General features: G+C 45.4%; 1 protein-coding gene across 1 annotated transcript in view; it reads left to right on the plus strand.

Annotated features, from left to right (window-relative positions):
- The first annotated feature begins 21,899 nt into the window (after positions 1–21,899).
- casp7 (caspase 7, apoptosis-related cysteine peptidase) overlaps positions 21,900–25,106 on the plus strand; it is a 29,546-nt gene continuing 26,339 nt past the window's right edge. Inside the window, exon 1 of the mRNA XM_029764177.1 lies at positions 21,900–22,080. The gene's annotated coding sequence lies outside the window, so the exon portion shown is untranslated. The remainder of the gene's footprint in view (positions 22,081–25,106) is intronic.

Genomic DNA, 25,106 nt, shown 5'->3' on the forward strand with positions numbered 1-25,106 from the left:
TGGACAATCAGAGCCTTACACCTAAGAACAAAGGAGAAGGCCCAATCCGAAGGAGAAGGCCCAATCGAACCCTTTTCACGAAGTGGAACCTTTTATACGAAGGCCTGGGTCCAACAGAGATACACGACGAAGACCTTCAACACGTAAATACATGCATTACTTCTTACCCAAACAGGCGGCAGTTCAGGGCAAGGTATTAGGATTACTGTTGCCAAATGTATCCAAGTGTTGTCTCTCTTTCTCTCTCTCTTTAACTCTCCATTTTTTGTAACAAGTGTCATATTGTGTTAGTCCGCTAGGGACCTGTTTTCATCGTATTAAGTTTCTAATCAATAACCTATACTGTGTGTGTGTATCCTGTGTTATCATTTAGTTTGTTAGTAAATAAATAACCAAATCAATTTGTGTGGTACGGAATGATCAGTAAGACTCGGGTTTGTGCAGATTCAAGAAGTCATCGACATTCAGAATGAGAATGATATGAGGTAATAATTAATAAGTGACTTATCGATATATATATTCTTGAGTTTAATTCGGGAGATGGTAACTAGTTAAACAACTTCTTCCGTTGTGCCCCAAATTCCTAATTAGTTAATTGTTACATGATTGATTTAATCTGGTAACAATTAAGCATAGGTCATTATTTTATGAATAACAATCATTACATTAATGAGAGTCACATCATGACAGTAACCTCCCACCATTAAAAAGTGGCAGCTGAACATTTTGTCTCATCTGATATTTTAGTTAAACCTGAGTCACAAAAAAATGAAATGAAATTGAGCAATATATCACATTACTTCTAACTAATATATATTTTTGGTTTTAGAAACATTAAGCATGGTCAGCAGTTTTTCTTTATTATTATTTAGGTAATTATGGCGAAAAAATATGTTGGCTGGTAAAAAATCTGAGTGGCTGGTAGATTTTTCCATCTACCTGCATAAAGGCTGTTGGACCAAAAGGCACATTTTAGGCCCTGAATACAAGTGTGCTTTCTCACACTTTGGAGAGCTGTGTGTGGCCATTTGGAGACACCAGTTTTAGACCACTCAAACCCTTGTCATTTTTTGTCTTAAATAGAACCTACCCCAAAATGTACTAATGTGTCATGAATATTCGAATTATGTTACTGAATGTATGCAGATTTTTTTTCAGATTTCGGAATTAACAAATGCTAGGTAAAGTACAGTAAAACTATGTTTGGATTCAGTCTTGTATCAGGTGAACTGCTGTGTCCTTTCAATTGCTACTGTGGTCATGCATATGCTTCTCATATTTCTCCTGCTAGAAACATTTAGATTTTGGCCTATCCATATTGGCTGATTTCCATGAGTGTAAAGGGTTTATTAAAAGAGTAGACTAGCTAGTTCTACTGCATCGAATTTGGGGGGCGGGGACTTACTGCTCTTTGACTAGACTACCGGATAGTGATAGAAATTATGTAGTCTAATACATTGTCAATTTTATTTGTAGATTAGTAATATATGTGCCGTAACTCATGAATCATTCTCCCGATCCATAATTTTGCTTTTGAATTTACTCTAGGGTGAAGAAGAAAATGAAGCTGCTATGTGATTCTGAAAATGCTACCTGTGCAAGTGCAGCAATCGTGAATGATGTGGCCACACATACTTGTGATGGCAGTTCTACCGACAATTAAATAAACTTTCTTGACAATGGTCACCAAAGCGCAGACTCCCATGACAATTCAACAAGTGAGGAGATCAGTGGATCTGATCAGGATGAGTCAATGCAAGATTTTCTTCGAAGGTGGGCAGTGCAGCACAATACTCCGCTCATTGCACTCGATAACCTCCCCTCTGGGTTGAGGTACCACAGTCATCCAGACTTACCAAAGACGGGACAAACTCTTATGAAGACACTAAGATCGGTGGAGGTCGAAAACAAAATCAGGCATTCAGTATGTGCATTTTAAGATGGAAGAAGAAATGGTCAAGGACCTTGACTGCTATCCAGAAGCCATCACTGAGCAAACTTTGAGAATTGAAATAGCGCTGAACATTGATGGCTTGCCTCTTCAAGAGCATTTAAGCAACACTTTGGCTCTTTCTGTGCGCCATTCACTTGGAGCCTCCAGTGATTTTTCCTGTAACCTTAACACTTGGCCCATCAAAGCCCAGTGATTTGGGTTTTATGGATAACATGGTCAACGAACTGCAAGAAATTCTACAGAATGGAATTGGGTTTGGAGGCAAAACCCTTGCTGAAGCTCTGAGATGTATGATCTGTGATGCCCCCACCAAGGCAATGGTGAACAAAGTAAAGCATCAGTCGGGGTACAATGGCTGTGACAAATGCACCCAAAGAGTAGTTTGGCTAGGTAGGATGACCTTCCCAGAAGTCAAAGAACTGACACTTGAAACTGACAAGTCTTAAAGGAGGACAATGGAGGAAAGCCATGAAGAATCTGGTACAGAATTCCACCCATATGCTGACTCCCAGTCGATATGGTGAACCAATTCCTTATCGACTACATGCACCAGAGCTGCCTGGGGGTGATGAAGAAGCTAATCACAGTCTGGGTTAGGGGGAGTGCAAAAACAGATTGTCAGCCGGACAAACTCAAAATGTGAGCACAAAGCTGTGGGAGTTAAGAGGAGCAGTGCTATACTATTTTGTATGAAAACTCAGAGGGATTGAACTGAGGCAATTTGGGGCCTACACTGTATGCAGTGGTGGAAATAGAATTTGAAGGAGTGAAATATGTGCCGGTTGTTCCAACCACCTTGATTGTCAAAACAGATTCAGTAAATTTCTACTCTGACAACCAAAGATTTTTCTGACCTTTGAAAAAAATAACGTTTTATATATTATACTGTTTGTTGGGTTATAATTGAAATATGTGTTTCTTCGCTATTTACAGTTGAAGTCAGAAGTTTACATACACTTAGGTTGGAGTCATTAAAACTCGTTTTTCAATGAATCCACAAATTTCTTGTTATCAAACTATAGTTTTGGCAAGTCTGTTAGGACATCTACTTTGTGCAGGACACAAGTCATTTTCCCAACAATTATTTACAGACAGATTATTTCACTGTATCACAAGTCCAGTGGGTCAGAAGTTTACATACACAGAGTTAACTGTGCCTTTAAACAGCTTGGAAAATCCCAGAAAATGATGTCATGGCTTTAGAAGCTTCTGATAGGCTAATTGACATCATTTGAGTCAATTGGAGGTGTACCTGTGGATGTATTTAAAGGCCTACCTTCAAACTCAGTGCCTCTTTGCTTGACATCATGGGAAAATCAAAAGAAATCAGCCAAGACCTCAGAAAAACAATTGTAGACCGCCACACGTCGGGTTCATCCTTGGGAGCAATTTCGAAATGCCTGAAGGTACCACGTTCATCTGTACAAACAATAGTAGGCAAGTATAAACACCATGGAACGACGCAGCTGTCATACTGCTCAGGAAGGAGACGCATTCTGTCTCCTACAGATGAACGTACTTTGGTGCGAAAAGTGCAAATCAATCCCAGAAAAACAGCAAAGGACCTTGTGAAGATGATGGAGGAAACAGTTACAAAGGTATCTATATCCACAGTAAAACAAGTCCTATATCGACATAACCTGAAAGGCCGCTCAGCAAGGCAGAAGCCACTGCTCCAAAACCGCCATAAAAAAACTGACTATGGTTTGCAACTGCACCTGGGGACAAAGATCATACTTTTTGGAGAAATGTCCTCTGGTCTGATTAAACAAAAATAGAACTGTTTGGCCATAATGACCAACGTTATGTTTGGAGGAAAAAGGAGGAGGCTTGCAAGCCGAAGAACACCATCCCAACCGTGAAACCCAGGGGGTTGGCAGCATCGTGTTTTTGGGGGTGCTTTGCTGCAGGAGGGACGGATGCACTTCACAAAATAGTTGGCATTATGAGGCAGGAAAATTATGTGGATATATTGAAGCAACATCTCAAGTCATCAGTCAGGAAGTTAAAGCTTGGTCGCAAATGGGTCTTCCAAATGGACAATGACCCCAAGCATACTTCCAAAGTAGTGGCAAAATGGCTTAAGGAAAACAAAGTCAAGGTATTGGAGTGGCCATCACAAAGCCCTGACCTCAATCCTATAGAAAATTTGTTGGCAGAACTGAAAAAGCTTGTGCGAGCAAGGAGGCCTACAAACATGACTCAGTTACACCAGCTCTGTCAGGAGGAATGGGCCCAAATTTACCCAACTTATTGTGGGAAGCTTGTGGAAGGCTACCCAAAACGCTTGACCCAAGTTAAACAATTTAAAGGCAATGCTACCAAATACTAATTGGGTGTATGTAAACTTCTGACCCACTTTGAATGTGATGAAAGAATAAAAGCTGAAATAAATCATTTTCTCTACTATTATTCTGACATTTCACATTCTTAAAATAAAGTGGTGATCCTAACTGACCTAAGACAGGACATTTTTACTAGGATTAAATGTCAGGAATTGTGAAAAACGGAGTTGAAATGTATTTGGCTAAGATGTATGTGAACATCCGACTTCAACTGTACATTGTTTTGTTTGCAAGCTAGATTGTTTTGCAATGTTTGAGTTTCAACTATTAGGGAAGAGAAGCAATGGGGATACTAGTCAGACTCAATATCATAGGCACAAATATGACTCAAGTCACGTTACCACGGTAACCTCCCGAGGCAGGTGAACATTTGTCTCATCTGTGATATTTTTGTAAAAAGACTCGGGTCACAAAAAATGAAATGAAACAATATACCACATTATTTCTTACTGGTAATACATTTGATTTAGAAACATTACAACGCATGCTCATCTGTTTTTTTGTTGGTGTAATTTTTGAAAAAAAAAATATATATGTTAAAAAAATTGAGTGGCTGGTAGATTTTTTTATATCTGCCACAGTGGCTGGTGGACCAAACATTACATTTTAGGCCCTGGTTGTACATGTCTTAGTGGTGCTAAATTAGGAACTTCCAAATGAAGTGTGACATTAGACATCTGTTCTTGTCTCACAGAAGTTTCTCCACCGAACTCACCTGCAAGACCGTTCTGGCCAAATCCTAACCCAGCCGGTCTGACATTGCTCATCCATATATTTATATATTCTTATTCCATTCCTTACTTAGACTTGTGGAATTGTTAGATATTACTTGTTAGATACTGCTGCACTGTCGGAACTAGAAGCACAAGCATTTCGGTACACTCGCAATAACATCTGCTAACCATGTGTATGTGACCAATAACATTTGATTTGATTTGATGACGCTGGGCCAGTTGTGCATCGTCCTATGGGACTCCCAATCACAACCGGTTGTGCTACAGTCTGGAATCGAACCAGGGTCTGTAGTGACGCCTCTAGCACTGAGATGCAGTGACTTAGACCGCTGCGCCACTCGGGAGCTCAAAATGGCTTACAGTAACTTGATGATATTTAAAAACATTGAAGCATTCACACTGAAACAGTGGACCTTATTTTGTAGTGTCATACTTTGGAGCCTGAACTTTCAATTGCAGTGTGACATACATTAGATGTTTATTAATATTAACATGTGATTCATTTTGTCTGAAAGACATCTCTCCACCCAACCGTACCGCAACACAGTCCCACAGCGGAGGTAAATGGCTTACAGTAAGATAGTATTTAAAAACATTGAAGCTTGCACACTGACACAGTGAACCTTAGTCTGTAGTGTCATACTTTGGAGCCTGAACTTTCAAATTAAGTCAGACATACATTACACACCTGTTAATGTTAACACGTGATTATTTTGTCTCAAAGACATCTCTCCACCCAACCATACCGCAACACAGTCCCAAAGTCTCTCCACTCGTCCGCACTCCTGGCAATTCAGCGACAACTGCTAGCCACTGGAGCACAAGACCTGCCAGACAAAGTCCTGCATAGACCTTGTAGGACCAAGGAGGAGTTGGAGGACCTATACAAGTGTCTGGAGGCCACCACAAGACGGAAAGACATGGTATGTATCTTAATCTTTGAAAATGTTCCCCCCCTTTAACCCCCCCCCAAAGAAACAAAAAAAGCACCATTCTGCATTAACTGTAATTTTTATTCAGACATTTGGAACAACACAAATAAATAATCATAACATTTAAAACTAGATAAATATATATACAAAAATAAGACTCATACATGTCAAAAATAAGTAACAAAAACAAATAGAAACAAATTGTACAAATAAAAAAGAGAATCGAATTACTACACTATTACCCGATTGCCAACAAAAAACACACAAATAAAATTGCACAAATCCTATATCACACAAATACACAAATAGAATAACACACTTATAAAGAAGAGAACCTGATTGCACTATTGCACTTCAAAAAAGAAACACACAAACTACTAATTACATTAATACTGTACAAAGTTAGAGGTGCTCTATTTGATAGATTCCCCCGCTCCCCCTACCTCGGGCTTCCAGTGGGGAGACCTGAGGTCAACCTACCCCCGCCCCATCTCGTACTTCTGAGTGGGAGACCTTCCCAGGCAGTAGCCTGCCTAGCTCACAAACTAGAATCAGGGCACCCACTCCGACAAGGTTAATTGACCCACAGTCCCACATGGTGACTTGATATCATTGACGTGACATGCAAATGAACGATAGAAAACCGATTGAGCAAATGTCCCCATTCGGAATATATTTGTATTTAAAAAATATATATATTGTGCGGTGCCCCATGGCAAGATGCATCCCTGGGCAGCTGCCCATGTCGCCTATGCCTAAATCCGCCACTGGCTACCAATGATGTCCTCAAACACTACAGCTTGAGAGGGAGGAAGGAGAAGAATAACCAGTAGGTTCAATACTAACCTACACTGATTGTACAAAACATTAAGAACATCTACCTAATATTGAACAGCCTCAATTCACTGGGGCATGGACTCTACAAAGTGTCAAAAGCTTTCCACAGGAATGCTGGTCAATGTTAACTCCAATGCTTCCCCCAGTTGTGTCCAGTTGGCTGGAAGTCTTTTGGGTGGTGGACCATTCTTGATGCACACTGGAAACTGTTGAGCGTAAAAACCCCAGCAGCATTGCCATTCTTGACACAAACCGGTGCGCCTGGCACCTACTACCATTCAACCTCTGAATGGCACACATACACAATCCATGTGTCAATTATCTCAAGGCTTAAATATCCTTCTTTAACCCATCTCCTCCCCTTCATCTACACTGATTGAAGTGGATTTAACAAGTGACATCAATAAAGGATCAAAGCTTTCACCTGGATTCACCTAGTCAGTCTATGTCATGGAAAGAGCATTGTTTTGTATACTAAGTGTATGTCTGTCCAGGGTTGAAAAATTCCAGCAACTTAAAATCCCTGGTATTCCTGAAATCCCGGTTGGAGTATTCCCAGAATCAGAAGGGAATAAGCAGGAAATCGGTAATCCTCCAACCAGGATTTCTGTGAAACCAGGGAATTTATTTCAAGTTTTTTGCAACCCTGTCTGTCTGAATCTTTAGTACCTGTGTTTTGTAACTTTGCCCATGTCATAGCCATGCTGAAATCCCATGTTATCTTGACCTGTTGCTTTTCTTAAATGATAGGCTACATCACTATATCTTTTCTGTTGCATTTCTCTCATTTGTTCCTACAATCCTGTCTCTAACTCGCCTTCTGTATGTTGTTACTATAGGAGCATGCCAACTTGACTTTCAAAAAGTTAAGAATACTGAAGTGGTGGAGGTCATTGGAGCCCTACTGAAGAAATGGAGGGAAGAAACAGAAACAGGTTCATTTTCACATTACAGAACAAAAACCGAGCCAAGTTAAGCTGTACTGGGCTGGCATAGTTGCAACATCAGTCCTAGGGTTCTAATTAACCACTTGATGTGTGGGTTACTGATCAACTGTTTTTGACACCACTCTCCATCTCCTTCATGTCTCCTCCATGCATCAAATTAGATTTACCTTTCCTCCTTATTTCTTTAGAGTTTAAGACTCTGGGGGACGGGGGTGCTAAGCTGACATATGGAATTGTTTTCAAATGGTCATACTATGGATCATTTAGCTATTTGATTTAGAATTTATAACATTTACATTTTACATTTAAGTCATTTAGCAGACGCTCTTATCCAGAGCGACTTACAAATTGGTGCATTCACCTTATGATATCCAGTGGAACAACCACTTTACAATAGTGCATCTAAATCTTTTAGGGGGGGGGTTAGAAGGATTACTTTATCCTATCCCAGGTATTCCTTAAAGAGGTGGGGTTTCAGGTGTCTCCGGAAGGTGGAGATTGACTCCGCTGTCCTGGCGTCGTGAGGGAGCTTGTTCCACCATTGGGGTGCCAGAGCAGCGAACAGTTTGGACTGGGCTGAGCGGGAACCGTGCTTCCTCAGAAGTAGGGGGGCCAGCAGGCCAGAGGTGGATGAACGCAGTGCCCTTGTTTGGGTGTAGGGCCTGATCAGAGCCTGAAGTTATGGAGGTGCCATTCCCCTCACAGCTCCGTAGGCAAGCACCATGGTCTTGTAGCGGATGCGAGCTTCAACTGGAAGCCAGTGGAGAGAGCGGAGGAGCGGGGTGACGTGAGAGAACTTGGGAAGGTTGAACACCAGATGGGCTGCGGCGTTCTGGATGAGTTGTAGGGGTTTAATGGCACAGGCAGGGAGCCCAGCCAACAGCGAGTTGCAGTAATCCAGACGGGAGATAACAAGTGCCTGGATTAGGACCTGCGTCGCTTCCTGTGTGAGGCAGGGTCGTACTCTGCGAATGTTGTAGAGCATGAACCTACAGGATCGGGTCACCGCCTTGATGTTAGTGGAGAACGACAGGGTGTTGTCCAGGATCACGCCAAGGTTCTTAGCACTCTGGGAGGAGGACACAAGGGAGTTGTCAACCGTGATGGCGAGATCATGGAACGGGCAGTCCTTCCCCGGGAGGAAGAGCAGCTCCGTCTTGCCGAGGTTCAGCTTGAGGTGGTGATCCGTCATCCACACTGATATGTCTGCCAGACATGCAGAGATGCGATTCGCCGCCTGGTTATCAGAAGGGGGAAAGGAGAAGATTAATTGTGTGTCGTCTGCATAGCAATGATAGGAGAGACCATGTGAGGATATGACAGAGCCAAGTGACTTGGTGTATAGCGAGAATAGGAGAGGGCCTAGAACAGAGCCCTGGGGGACACCAGTGGTGAGAGCGCGTGGTGCGGAGACAGATTCTCGCCACGCCACCTGGTAGGAGCGACGTGTCAGGTAGGACGCAATCCATGATGCCCAACTCGGAGAGGGTGGAGAGGAGGATCTGATGGTTCACAGTATCAAAGGCAGCAGATAGGTCTAGAAGGATGAGAGCGGAGGAGAGAGAGTTAGCTTTAGCAGTGCGGAGAACCTCCGTGACACAGAGAAGAGCAGTCTCAGTTGAATGCCCAGTCTTGAAACCTGACTGATTAGGATCAAGAAGGTCATTCTGACAGAGATAGCAGGAGAGCTGGCCAAGGATGGCACGTTCAAGAGTTTTGGAGAGAAAAGAAAGAAGGGATACTGGTCTGTAGTTGTTGACATGGGAGGGATCGTGTGTAGGTTTTTTCAGAAGGGGTGCAACTCTCGCTCTCTTGAAGACGGAAGGGACGTAGCCAGCGGTCAAGGATGAGTTGATGAGCGAGGTGAGGTAGGGGAGAAGGTCTCCAGAAATGGTCTGGAGACGAGAGGAGGGGATAGGGTCAAGTGGGCAGGTTGTTGGGCGGCCGGCCGACACAAGACGCGAGATTTCATCTGGAGAGAGAGGGGAGAAAGAGGTCAAAGCACAGGGTAAGGCAGTGTGAGCAGGACCAGCGGTGTTGTTTGACTTAGCAAACGAGGATCGGATATCGTCAACCTTCTTTTCAAAATGGTTGACGAAGTCATCCGCAGAGAGGGAGGAGGGGGGGGGAGGATTCAGGAGGGAGGAGAAGGTAGCAAAGAGCTTCCTAGGGTTAGAGGCAGATGCTTGGAATTTAGAGTGGTAGAAAGTGGCTTTAGCAGCAGAGACAGAAGAGGAGAATGTAGAGAGGAGGGAGTGAAAGGATGCCAGGTCCGCAGGGAGGCGAGTTTTCCTCCATTTCCGCTCGGCTGCCCGGAGTCCTGTTCTGTGAGCTTGCAGTGAGTCGTCGAGCCACGGAGCAGGAGGGGAGGACCGAGCCGGCCTGGAAGATAGGGGACAGAGAAAATCAAAGGATGCAGAAAGGGAGGAGAGGAGGGTTGAGGAGGCAGAATCAGGAGATAGGTTGGAGAAGGTTTGAGCAGAGGGAAGAGATGATAGGATGGAAGAGGAGAGAGTAGCGGGAGAGAGAGAGCGAAGGTTGGGACGGCGCAATACCATCCGAGTAGGGGCAGAGTGAGAAGTGTTGGATGAGAGCGAGAGGGAAAAGGATACAAGGTAGTGGTCGGAGATTTGGAGGGGAGTTGCAATGAGATTAGTGGAAGAACAGCATCTAGTAAAGATGAGGTCAAGCGTATTGCCTGCCTTGTGAGTAGGGGGGGAAGGTGAGAGGGTGAGGTCAAAAGAGGAGAGGAGTGGAAAGAAGGAGGCAGAGAGGAATGAGTCAAAGGTAGACGTGGGGAGGTTAAAGTCACCCAGAACTGTGAGAGGTGAGCCATCCTCAGGAAAGGAACTTATCAAGGCGTCAAGCTCATTGATGAACTCTCCAAGGGAACCTGGAGGGCGATAAATGATAAGGATGTTAAGCTTGAAAGGGCTGGTAACTGTGACAGCATGGAATTCAAATGAGGAGATAGACAGATGGGTCAGGGGAGAAAGAGAGAATGTCCACTTGGGAGAGATGAGGATTCCAGTGCCACCACCCCGCTGGCTCGATGCTCTAGGGGTATGCGAGAATACGTGGGCAGACGAGGAGAGAGCAGTAGGAGTAGCAGTGTTATCTGTGGTAATCCATGTTTCCGTCAGCGCCAGGAAGTCTAGGGACTGGAGGGTAGCATAGGCTGAGATGAACTCAGCCTTGTTGGCCGCAGACCGGCAGTTCCAGAGGCTGCCGGAGACCTGGAACTCCACGTGGGTCGTGCGCGCTGGGACCACCAGGTTAGAGTGGCAGCGGCCACGCGGTGTGAAGCGTTTGTATGGCCTGTGCAGAGGGGATAGAACAGGGATAGACAGACACATAGTTGACAAGCTACAGAAGTGTTGTTTCTTGTATTATTGTCTCTTGTGTCTTTAGAGAACTGTTTCACTTTGATATCCTTTTTCTTCTGTCCTGATTTTCTCTTTCTTTTCTTCTGTTAACTAGATATTCTTTGTTATTCTTCGTTAGCTAGCTAGCTTCTTCCAAAAGAGTCCCTAGCAACTGCTTAGCAACTGGTAAACAATTCAGCTAGCTAAGATAACTACAATTTTATGAAAAATAGTAACTTTTTCAAAAGCCTATCTTCTTTGTTTGTTGCTTGTTTTTTCTCCTATTCAGTCTTGCAGTTTTCTTTTCATTTTTTCCGATGTACTTCACTCTAAAAAATTTATTAAAAATATTTGATAAAATATTGATTTTGGCCTTTTGTATGGGTTTTAGTAGTAACGCACTGAATAACACATAAATGGCAAAAAAGACAGTAAAAAATGTTTTCATAAGAAACAAGGTTTTGAAGTGTCTGTCTTTAAATCTAGGAGATACATAATTATACTTTTTTACACATATTTAACCCCTTATTTTGGGCAGGCACAAAACTACCTTCGTACTTCCATTTCTTTTTTAAAACCGGTACCGGTTACTTTCGGACGAGTCCCGTGACACTTGTGGGGGTTGTAGAGCAAAATGGAGAACGCCATCGTGTCCGTGAGAATCTCCCCTTTCCAATTAGTTTGTAGCCCAAACAGTTCGGATGCTACCAAACAGAAGGTGCAGGATACCGACTTCAGACAAGTCTCCTAATACTTGTGAGGGTCGTAGAGCAAAACAGAGAACACCATCTTGTTCGTGTGACGCATCCAATGGAAAAAAAACATCTCTAACTTAAACTGACTGACTGATTTTGAAGGAGATTTTTTGTTATGTTACTTAGATTGAAGCGCCGGTGTGTCAATTGACTCTGGGGGGTTATTCTGCTGGTCTAGCAAATAGTTTAAATTGCTCAGATAAAACTTAAGGATCAGCACTCACTTGATATGATTTACAGTTAAAGCTTGGTGTTTCTTTTCTTAAATTCATAATTGCAATATGTCTTAATACACCAGTTGAGTATGTTTCATCCTTCCTCGCAGCGTGTGTCCAGTTCTTACACTTGCTTCCTGGCCCCAACATGACCAAATGTTTGATGGTTAGCAAGGGCTATTGGTTTGGTTGAGAGGCAGGCAGCAATGTTCCTGAGCAGCCAGAATAGATCCCTCTTCCTGTAGAAAGGTAATATTCCCCTTGTGCATTTCTTTTCTTTTGTGCACTGCTCCATACATGGGGTGTATTTTCAGTTAGCGTTAGGAGAGTTTGACTTATGGGTTCTACGAGAGGCTACTGGTGAAAGTAAGGGCTCTGACAGATACATGGTTGAGCACAAACATTTCTGGGGGTCTGATTGAGACATGGGCCAGAGGCCTAGGAGAGTCAGGGGGTCGGGAGGAGAATTAATATTGTCCTTGGTCCTTCTGTGTGTATATCCTATCCTTAGGCTGCACCAGTGCTTAATTTGTAAATCGGGAGGTGACGGCACAAAAAGTGAGCACGAGAGGGGGGTGACCTGGGGAGCTCTGTGGTACCGGAACGCATGAGAAAAAAAATAATCACCTTTTATAATAAAGCATTGCATGCACTACATTTGAGTAGTGGCATAGAGCAGTAGAGTAGAGGCACTTAGAATAAGTTTTTGACCTTTTTATAAACATCCTTTTGCATGACTGGAGACTTCGCTATAATCTTTTTAAGGCCCCTGATGGGTACTGACTTCTGAACTTGAAATATCCTTATTCATGTTATTGAGGGAGAGAGGGGAATACAGAAAGTTTACATTCTGTAAGAACATGTTATTGTTAGGCGCCAACCGAAAGGTTGCTGGATCGAATCCCAGAGCTGACAAGGTAAAAATCTGTTGTTCTGCTCCTGAGCAAGGCAGTTAACCCACTGTTCCCCGGGTGCCGTGGATGTCGATTAAGGCAACCCCCTGCACCTCTCTGATTCAGAGGGGTTGGGTTAAATGCAGAAGACACATTTCAGTTGAAGGCATTCAGTTGTACAACTGATTAGGTATCCCCCTTTCCCTATTAGGTATCCTATGGAGAGAAGGGCCACAGTCTGGTTCCAGTCAACAGGACAGCCGTGAGTTAGGTATCCTATGGAGAGAAGGGCCACAGTCTGGTTCCAGTCAACAGGACAGCTGTGAGTTGGGGAGGAGTGAGGAATTTGGGCCAAGGTCAGGTCAGATGAAATTAAAAAGAACAGGCATCACTAAAGTCCTGTCCAGCAACAGAGATGTATTGGTTGTCCAGATGTGTAAGGAGACTCAGCATAGGAGGAAGGTATAAATATATGTTCTTGTGTTTAACCTCTATGGGCTAGGTGGGACGCTTGCGTCCCACATACTCAACAGCCAGTGAAATCGCGTGGCGCGATATTCAAATACCTTAGAAATGCTATTACTTCAATTTCTCAAACATATGACTATTTTACACCATTTTAAAGACAAGACTCTCGTTAATCTAACCACACTGTCCGATTTCAAAAAGGCTTTACAACGAAAGCAAAACATTAGATTATGTCAGCAGAGTACCCAGCCAGAAATAATCAGACACCCATTTTTCAAGCTAGCATATAATGTCACATAAACCCAAACCACAGCTAAATGCAGCACCAACCTTTGATGATCTTCATCAGATGACAATCCTAGGACATTATGTTATACAATACATGCATGTTTTGTTCAATCAAGTTCATATTTATATCAAAAACCAGCTTTTTACATTAGCATGTGACTAGCATGTGACTAGCATTCCCACCGAACACTTCCGGTGAATTTACTAAATTACTCACGATAAACGTTCACAAAAAACATAACAATTATTTTAAGAATTATACATACAGAACTCCTTTATGCACTCGCTATGTCCGATTTTAAAATAGCTTTTCGGGGGAAGCACATTTTGCAATATTCTGAGTAGATAGCCCGGCCATCACAGGCTAGCTATTTTGGCACCCACCAAGTATGGTACTCACCAAACTCCGATTTACTATTAGAAAAGTTTGATTACCTTTGCTGTTCTTCGTCAGAATGCACTCCCAGGACTTCTACTTCAATAACAAATGTTGGTTTGGTCCCAAATAATCCATAGTTATATCCAAATAGCGGCGTTTTGTTTGTGCGTTTAAGACACTATCCGAAGGGTAAAGAAGGGTTACGCGCCCGACGCGTTTCGTGACAAAACATTTCTAAATATTCCATTACCGTACTTCGAAGCATGTCAACCACTGTTTAAAATCAATTTTTATGCTATTTTTCTCGTAAAAAAGTGATAATATTCCGACCGGGAGTCGTTGTTTTCGTTCTAAGAGAGAGAAAGTAAACATGGTGTCGGCTCGTGCATGCGCCTCCAGTCTCATTGTCCTCAGATCGACCACTTACCAAATGCGCTAATGTTTTTCAGCCATGGCCTGCAAAGCCACCATTCATCGTTCTGGCGCCTTCTGAGAGCCTATGGGAGCGTTAGAAAATGTCACGTTATGCCAGAGATCCCCTGTTTTGGTTAGAGATGATCAAGAAGGCCATGAAATGGTCAGAGATTGCGCTTCCTGTTTGGAATCTTCTCAGGTTTTGGCCTGCCAAATGAGTTCTGTTATACTCACAGACACCATTCAAACAGTTTTAGAAACTTTAGGGTGTTTTCTATCCAAATCAAACAATTATATGCATATTCTAGTTACTGGGCAGGAGTAGTAACCAGATTAAATCGGGTACGTTTTTTATCCGGCCGTGCAAATACTGCCCCCTATCCCCAACAGGCTAATGTCTTTGCAGCTATGTGACCCAGTGGGTGAATAAACGTTGTTTGAGCTTCTCCTAGTTGTCCATTTGTTTATTTAGAACCTGAGTAAAAACTAACACTGCGTTCAAAAGAACTGGGAACTCGGAGCTAGGAAATCTTTGACTTCCGACTTCAGTGTGTTCAAGACTGGGAAATCTGAAAAAACTAGCTCCGACTGGGAAAGTTTGCTTTGAAAGGTCATTCAACTGGGAATTCCAAGTGGGGAACTCTGGCCTCTTTCTAGAGCTCCGACTTTCCGACCTGAAGATCACCAACACCATGATTCAACCTCGTTTTTCTTCTCTCGAGTTCCCAGTTGTCTTGAAAGCACCCCATAATACCACACAAATTATCGAAATGACAGGCCACTTTGACACAGACAAACTGAGATCAATGAAAACGACCTTGTCTTGAATCCATCATTAGCCTAGGCCTAGGTGTGTGGTATTGTATGCTACAATTTGGTGACGAAATTAGTCCTAAAAATGCTTTCCAGTTTCACTGATGTGCAGCTCACTCGCCGGTGAGGCACTCATGCCAACAGACAGCAGTAACTCTATAACTTAGGCAACTTTTTTACATTCATCAGGCGTGCTGCAGCTCCTCCAGAACCGTTCACGTGGCTCTATAAGGAAATAAATTATTCTACTTCTGTGAGAGATACAGGTGGGGGGGACACGAAAATTAACGAAGCGGTAACTCGAATGAACATTGATCGCGTTCATTCAAATTTTTACTTGCAAAAAGTGACAATTATATTTCATGCCACGAGAAGTACCAGATCTGGCCAAATAGGTTCCGGAACTAAACAGTCCAAAACGGAGAGGTGCCGAAGCCTGTTCTAGCAGGATCTGGCTCAAATTAAGCACTGGGCTGCACATTCTGAGTGTGTGTCAATTCCTCTCCTTGTTCGGCCGGCGTTTGGCGGTCGACGTCACCGGTCTTCTAGCCATCGCCGATCCACCTTTCATTTTCCATTTGTTTTGTCTTGTTTTCCCACACACCTGGTTTAGATTTCCCTCATTACTTGTCGTGTATTTAACCCTCTGTTCCCCCCATGTCTGTGTGTGAAATTGTTTGTTGTAAGTGCTTATGCACATTTTTGACTGGTGCGCGATGGGTTTTGTACCCATATTTTGTATTTCTGGATGCCGTTGGATTTGATAATTAAACTGCTCCGGTTATTACCCAGTTCTGCTCTCCTGCGTCTGACTTCCCTGCCACCAGTTATGCACCCCTTACATAATTTCACACCCACATTATGGAGTCAGCAGGAGCAGGTGCCCCTAGTATTGGGGTCGAGGAGCGCATCCGGGAGCACACAGCGATGCTCCACCATCTCGGCGTCGCCATGGACCGCGTTGTCCAAACCATGGACCACTGGGAAAGACAGGGAGTTCCTCCAGCGCCTCCACCAGCGTCACCAGGGTCTCCACAACTCACCCCCCCCCCCCCCCTTTACCCGGTCCTAGTGGGATTCGTCTCGCCCTTCCCCGGGAGTACGACGGAACGGCTGCACGCTGCCAGGGTTTCCTGTTGCAGCTGGAGCTCTACCTGGCAACTGTCCACCCGGCTCCTTCGGGCCGTGAGAAGGTGTCCGCACTCATCTCGTGCCTCTCGGGGAAAGCCCTGGAGTGGGCCAACGCCATGTGGGGAGAAGGAGAAGCGACGCTGGACCATTGAGGATTTCACCCACCGCTCTCCGGGCAGTCTTCGACCACCCACCCGAGGGTAGAGCGGTGGGTGAACGCCTTTTCCATCTGAGGCAGGGGATGAGGAGCGCCCAGGAGTTCGCGATGGACTTTTGGACCCTGGCCGCCAGCGCGGGATGGAACGACAGGGCCCTGATCGACCACTATCGCTGCAGTTTGCGCGAGGACGTCCGTCGAGAGTTGGCCTGCAGGGACACCACACTCACCTTTGACCAGCTGGTGGACCTGTCCATTCAGCTGGATAACCTGCTGGCTACCCGCGGACGTCCAGAGCGGGGTCTGTCGGTTCCATCCCACAGCACCACCGCTCTGATGCCCATGGAGCTGGGAGGTGCTGCGCTCAGGTAGACCGGAGGAGGTTTCGTCTCATGCACCATCTGTGGCCGCAGAGGTCACACTGCCGGTCGGTGCCGAGTTGGTCCCTCTGGGGGTCGAGGCAGCAGACAGGGCACTTTGGCGTCACCCCAGGTGAGAAGGCACCATTCTCACCCAGAGCCCTCTGTTGCACACATGTTTTTGTTTGTTACTTTTCCTGAGTTTTCCCCGGATTCCCAGCATAAGGCGCTTGTCGATTCAGGCACGGCTGGGAATTTTATAGACAGATAATTTGCCCATTGTTTAGGGATCCCCATCATTCCAGTGGCTATGCCCTTCCCAGTTCACGCCTTAGACAGTCGACCATTAGGGTCAGGGTTTATTAGGGAGGCCACCGCTCCTCTGGGCATGGTGACGCAGGGGGGTCACAAGGAGAGAATCAGTCTCTTCCTTATTGACTCTCCTGTGTTTCCCGTGGTGCTAGGCCTACCCTGGTTAGCTTATCATGACCCCACTGTATCATGGCAACGGAGGGCTCTCACGGGGTGGTCGCGAGAGTGCTCGGGGAGGTGTTTAGGGGTTTCCGTTGGTGCTACTACGGTGGAAAGTCCAGACCAGGTCTCCACCGTGCGCATTCCCCCCGAATATGCCGATTTGGCTCTCGCCTTCTCCAAAAAGAAGGCGACTCAATCACCACCCCATCGACGGGGGGATTGTGCGATAAATCTCCTGGTAGACGCTGCACTTCCCAGGAGTCACGTGTATCCCCTGTCACAGGCGGAGACGGTGGCTATGGAAACATATGTCTCAGAATCCCTGCGTCAGGAGTACATTCGGTCCTCCACTTCACCCACCTCCTCAAGTTTATTTTTTGTGAAGAGGGAGGTCTGCGCCCGTGTATTGACTATCGAGGCCTCAATCAAATCACTGTGAGGTACAGTTACCCGCTACCTCTGATCGCCACAGCGATTGAGTCAATGCACGGGCCGCGCTTCTTCACCAAACTAGATCTCAGGAGCGCGTACAACCTGGTGCGTATCCGGGAGGGAGACAAGTGGAAGACGGCGTTCAGTACTACCTCAGGGCATTATGAGTACCTCGTCATGCCGTACAGGTTGATGAATGCTCCATCAGTCTTCCAAGCCTTTGTAGACAAGATTTTCAGGGACCTGCACGGGCAGGGTGTAGTGGTGTATATTGATATACATTCTGATATACTCTGCTACACGCGCTGAGCATGTGTCCCTGGTACGCAGGGTGCTTGGTCGACTGTTGGAGCATGACCTGTACGTCAAGGCTGAGAAATGCCTGTTTTTCCAACAGTCCGTCACCTTCCTAGGGTACCGCATTTCCACCTCAGGGGTGGAGATGGAGAGTGACCACATTTCAGCTGTGCGTAATTGGCCGACTCCCACCACGGTAAAGGAGATGCAGCGGTTTCTAGGGTTTGCCAATTCCTACCGGAGGTTTAGGTCAGGTAGCGGCTCCCATTACCTCACTGCTGAAGGGGGGACCAGTACGTTTGCAGTGGTCAGCTGAGGCGGACAAGGCTTTTGGTCACCTGAGGGCTCTGTTTACCTCGGCTCCCGTGCTGGCCCATCCGGATCCCTCTTTGGCATTCATAATGGAGGTGGATGCAACCGAGGCTGGGATAGGAGCCGTGCTCTCTCAGCGCTCGGGTACGCCACCGAAGCTCCGCCCCTGTGCTTTCTTCTCGAGGAAGCTCAACCCGGCGGAGCGAAACTATGACGTGGGGGACCGGGAGCTGTTGGCTGTTGTCAAGGCTTTGAAGGCGTGGAGACATTGGCTTGAGGGGGCTAAACACCCTTTTCTCATCTGGACTGACCACTGCAATCTGGAGTACATCGGGGTGGCGAGGAGACTGAACACTCGCCAGGCAAGGTGGGCCATGTTTTTCACCCATTTTGTTTTCACCCTCTCTTACAGACCAGGTTCCCAGAACGTGAAGGCAGACGCACTGTCCCGGCTGTATGACACAGAGGAGTGGCCCATGGATCCCACCCCCATACTCCCGGCCTCCTGCCTGGTGGCGTCGGTAGTGTGGGAGCTGGACGCGGACATTGAGCAGGCGTCGGGTGCAGAGCCCGCTCCCCTCCAGTGTCCCGCTGGGCGTCTGTACGTTCCGTCTGCTGTCCATGACCGGCTGATCTATTGGCCCCACACGTCACCCTCCTCTGGTCATCCAGGCATCGGTCGGATTGTGCGCTGTCTGAGTGGGAAGTACTGGTGGCCCACTTTGGCTAAGGACGTGCGGGTTTTTGTTTCCTCCTGCTCGGTGTGCGCCCAGTGTAAGGCTCCTAGGCACCTGCCCAGAGGTAAGCTACACCCCTTACCCGTTCCACAATGGCCATGGTCGCACCTGTCGATCGATTTCCTGACCGATCTCCCCCCATTACAGGGAAACACCACGATCCTGGTTGTTGTCGATCGTTTCTCTAAGTTCTGTCGTCTCCTCCCTCTGCCCGGTCTCCCTACGGCCCTACAGACTGCGGAGGCCTTGTTTACACACGTCTTCCGGCACTACGGGGTGCCTGAGGATATAGTGTCTGATCGGGGTCCCCAGTTCACGTCGAGGGTCTGGAGAGCGTTCATGGAAAGTTTGGGTCCAGAACGCTAACTCCAACAGAGAAAAACTACCACCACTCTTGCACACTTGAGTTTTTAGCACTTAAATGGGCAATATGTGACAAATTTAGAGACTATCTAGACTATGCACCCACCTTTACCGTATACACAGACAACAAACCTTTGACCTATGTTCTGAGCTCAGCTAGACTCAACGCAGTATGTCACCGCTGGGTCGGGAAGCTGGCCGACTTTCAGTTCGACCTGAAATACAGGCCTGGGAAAATGAATGCAGACGCTGACACACTGTCTCGTTGTCCTGTCGTTTTCCACAACCACGTGGATGAATACACAGAATCTATGCCACCAGAAGTAATTTCAGCGGTATGGCAAGGAAGCAGAGGAGTGAAAAATGTGGATGTTCCATGGGTGGCTGCGCTTCAAGTCAACTCTAGAGAGGGTGGTGTGTCACCTGAAGGTGTGCCTGCCATCACACCAGAGGCTGAACAGCATGAGGATGCTGCAATCAGAGAAATCATCTCGCTGAAAAACAACAGATGGAATCCAAATGAGATAGAGAAAAAGCTCATGGGACCAGAAATAATGAGACTAGTCCATGAGTGGAACAAGCTGGTCATGGGAAATGGAATCCTGTACAGACAGGCTGGTCAACGAAAGCAACTTGTACTACCCAGGAAGCTGAAATCAGTGGTGGAGACAGGCCAGTACATCAGGAGACGTGGAGGAGGCTGTAGGAGGGCAACAACCCAGCAGCAGAACCGCTACCTCCGCCTTTGTGCAAGGAGGAGCAGGAGGAGCACTGCCAGAGCCCTGCAAAATGACCTCCAGCAGGCCACAAATGTGCATGTGTCTGCTCAAACGGTCAGAAACAGACTCCATGAGGGTGGTATGAGGGCCCGACGTCCACAGGTGGGGGTTGTGCTTACAGCCCAACACCGTGCAGGACATTTGGCATTTGCCAGAGAACACCAAGATTGGCAAATTCGCCACTGGCGCCCTGTGCTCTTCACAGATGAAAGCAGGTTCACACTGAGCACATGTGACAGACGTGACAGTCTGGAGACGCCGTGGAGAACGTTCTGCTGCCTGCAACATCCTCCAGCATGACCGGTTTGGCGGTGGGTCAGTCATGGTGTGGGGTGGCATTTCTTTGGGGGGCCGCACAGCCCTCCATGTGCTCGCCAGAGGTAGCCTGACTGCCGTTAGGTACCGAGATGAGATCCTCAGACCCCTTGTGAGACCATATGCTGGTGCGGTTGGCCCTGGGTTCCTCCTAATGCAAGACAATGCTAGACCTCATGTGGCTGGAGTGTGTCAGCAGTTCCTGCAAGAGGAAGGCATTGATGCTATTTACTGGCCCGCCCGTTCCCCAGACCTGAATCCAATTGAGCACATCTGGGACATCATGTCTCGCTCCATCCACCAACGCCACGTTGCACCACAGACTGTCCAGGAGTTGGCGGATGCTTTAGTCCAGGTCTGGGAGGAGATCCCTCAGGAGACCATACGCCACCTCATCAGGAGCATGCCCAGGCGTTGTAGGGAGGTCATACAGGCACGTGGAGGCCACACACACTACTGAGCCTCATTTTGACTTGTTTTAAGGACATTACATCAAAGTTGGATCAGCCTGTAGTGTGGTTTTCCACTTTAATTTTGAGTGTGACTCCAAATCCAGACCTCCATGGGTTGATAAATTGGATTTCCATTGATTATTTTTGTGTGATTTTGTTGTCAGCACATTCAACTATGTAAAGAAAAAAGTATTTAATAAGATTATTTCATTCATTCAGATCTAGGATGTGTTATTTTAGTGTTCCCTTTATTGTTTTGAGCAGTGTATAAATGACCTTGTCTGAGAGCAATTTACGCGGTTATCAAAACGTTACGCCAGGGTAAGCCAACACGAAACACAGGTTGAAGTAATAACATTGGCTCGAATCTAGGTTATGCCTTTATATTACCAGAAAATGAACAACTGAGGGAGAATGTTTCACTTATCAAACCTCCCCCTGGTCTGCTTGGTCTGTTTCGCAAGCGTTCCCGGAAGACGCCCATTGTTTCAGGAATAGTACATGCCGCGTTCATAACAACTGTGAGAACTCGTAACTCTCTGACTTCAGAACTCGGGGGAAAATACAGCTCCGACTTAGAGAAATAGATTTGAACGGTCGTCCAACTCGGAATTGCAACTCGGGCCTCTTTAATTGTATTTTTTTAGGGGTTAAAAGCTAGGGTCTCTTTCTAGAATTCCGACGTGTAGATCACGGACGTCATTATTTGACCTCGTATTTTCCCCAGTTGTTTTGAACGCAGCATCAGTATGTTCAGAAACTCTATGCCGCTACTTTCACTTTCTTCCCGTGAGCTGAAGGTGAAGGTGCATTATCTTGACGAACACGAATTAGTCTAGTTATGCTATATATATAGCGAACTAGCTATTATATTCTGCCCAGCTTTGACAGACACAAGGTATTTCCCTAGATGACAAACGGCTTAAAACAAAAGTAAGTCGTACTGTCCTGTTTATCATCTTGTTGTGGCACTAACGTTACTGCAGTGCTAGCTAGCCAGCTTCCAAACTTGACTTCCGTCGGGTGCTCTTTCCTGAACATGAATTAACTCTGACTGGACAAAATATAGAGCAGATATTTCTAGCTAGACAAATTGTGGTTTTGGTATGGTGTGGGATTTGCAAACTTTGGACTTCAATCATTCTTCCAGACCAAAGGCCGGCTGATGGCGATATTGAGTCAGTTTACCGTACAATGCATTGTATGCAGCCGTATCCCTCGTTTCGTACCTAAAACATTCTCCATTCAAGCTGCATAGGCTTCGATTTCCTCAACTTTATTTAATGGTGAGACGGTGGACAAAACGTGGAAAATATGTGTAGTTCTTTGTGAAACCATTTCCCACCACCATGCTAGAGTGGCTAAATGCTAATCCCGGATGTTATGTATCGCGTTCAGCCAAATCAGATTTTAGCAGTCTGTTTTTTCCACCTAAGGTTAGGTAAAATGTAGTGCTGAGTGATTAACGTTAGTGCTTTGAGGTCGGTTCGATTATTGAAAAATAATCACTGATTTTGGTTTCACTTTTTCTTTCTTAAACAGTAACTGCATTATAAAGTGGATTTAAAATGTTATTTTTATGGAAATTCCAAAGCCCAAAATATTTAACTTACTAAACATTGAAAATATTCCATTGTCTCTGTCAGGTCCACATTGGGTAGACATCAATATAAAAATAGGAAATTACTATAAAAATAGTACAATATTTCAGGTGTAAATTACTTAGTTTTTATTTGGACTTTATTATTTTTAATTCCTTAAGTCATGGCGTCTCTGCTCAGGCAGTAGCAGCTCAACAGCCAGACACCTATGCTCCCCATACTGTACTCTTTAGTCATCCTCTTTAACTAGGCTAGCCTGCCTAAGCTTGCTGCAGAGCTGTCTGATGAAATCATTTTACTAGTTCTTCAAGTAGATAAGGCATACTTTACGAACTGTCTGTCCCTTTCTCTCATCATTGTGTTGTGTACATTCCTCTCTCATGTGGTCTATGCGGTCTGTGTGTAATTAAAATAGCAGGCATAAGTGTATCCATCTATGTTCGAGCTGGAAGAAACAGGCGCAGTGGATTATGGTCATTGTAGTTAATTACCTCGTTTCTGCGGTGAACTAGGTTGAATATTTGCGAAAATGGTCCCAGATGGACTCAAACATACCTAGCTACAACCAGGTCTGCCCTGAGAACAGTCTTATTTTCCTCTAATGAGATGCTGCTAATGCAGCAGGCATAAAAGAAACAGAACCCCTGGGCTGATAGTGTCAACCTGATTGGATAAACTCGATACATAACATTCGGGATTAGCGTTTAGCCACTAGTAGCATGGTGGTGGAAAATTGTTTCATAAGGAAAGTACGCATAGTTCTGCAGGTTTTTGTGCCTGCTCATTAAATAATTAAGTCATTAATGAATTAAGCATTAAATTAAGTTGAGGAAATCCAAGCCTATGCAGCCTGAATGGATAATGTTTTAGCTATGAACAGGTCCACGAGGGACACGAATGTATTGCTGGCTGCATACAGTGCATTTGGACGGTAAGATGACACGACACAATATTTCGCCATCTGCTGGCCTTTTGGCTATCATTCTTCAAGCTATGAACTGATAGTGGCTTGTGAAAGTATTCACCCCCCTTGGCATTTTTCCTGTATTGTTGCCTTACAACATGGAATTAAAATTAAACATTTTTGGGGGTTTGTATCATTTAATTTACACAATATGCCTTCCACTTTGAAGATGCAAAATATTTTTTGTTGTGAAACAAGAAATAAGACAAAAAAACTGAACTATTCACCCCCCCAAAGTCAATACTTTGTAGAGTCACCTTTCGCAGCAATTACAGCTGCAAGTCTCTTGGGGTATGTCTCTATAAGCTTGGCACATCTAGCCACTGGGATTTTTACCCATTCTTCAAGGAAAAACTGCTTCAGATCCTTCAAGTTGGATGGGTTCCGCGGTGTACAGCAATCTTTAAGTCATACCACAGATTCTCAATTGGATTGAGGTCTGGGCTTTGACTAGGCCATTCCAAGACATTTACATGTTTCCCCTTAAACCACTCGAGTGTTGCTTTAGCAGTATGCTTAGGGTCATTGTCCTGCTGGAAGGTGAACCTCCATCCCAGTCTCAAATCTCTGGAAGACTGAAACAGGTTTCCCGCAAGAATTTCCCTGTATTTAGCACCATCCATCATTCCTTCAGTTCTGACCAGTTTCCCAGTCCCTGCTGATGGAAAAACATACCCACAGCAAGATGCTGCCATCACCATGCTTCACTGTGGGGATGGTGTTCCCGGGGTGATGGGAGGTGTTGGGTTTGCGCCAGACATAGTGTTTTCCTTGATGGCCAAAAAGCTCAATTTTAGTCTCATCTGACCAGAGTACCTTCTTCCATATGTTTGGGGAGTCTCCCACATGCCTTTTGGCGAACACCAAATGTGTTTTCTTATTTTCTTTGAGCAATGGCTTTTTTCTGGCCACTCTTCCGTAAAGCCTAGCTCTGTGGAGTGTACGGCTTAAAGTGGTCCTATGGACAAACTCCAATCTCTGCTGTGGAGCTCCTTCAGGGTTATCTTTGGTCTCTTTGTTGCCTCTCTGATTAATTCCCTTGCCTGGTCCGTGAGTTTTGGTGGGCGGCCCTCTGTTGGCAGGTTTGTTGCGGTGCCATATTCTTTCCATTTTTTTTATAATGGATTTAATGGTGCTCCGTGGGATGTTCAACGTTTCTGATAAAAAAAAATTATAACCCAACCCTGATCTGTATTTCTCCACAACTTTGTCCCTGACCTGTTTGTAGAGCTCCTTGGTCTTCATGGTGCCCCTTGCTTGGTGGTGCTGCAGACTCTGGGGCCTTTCAGAACAGGTGTAAATATACTGAGATCATGTGACACTTAGATTGCACACAGGTGGACTTTATTTAACTAATTATGTGACTTCTGAAGGTAATTGATTGCACCAGATCT

Source organism: Salmo trutta, chromosome 10 (genome assembly GCF_901001165.1).
Source record: "Salmo trutta chromosome 10, fSalTru1.1, whole genome shotgun sequence".
Classification (NCBI taxonomy): Eukaryota; Metazoa; Chordata; class Actinopteri; order Salmoniformes; family Salmonidae; genus Salmo; species Salmo trutta.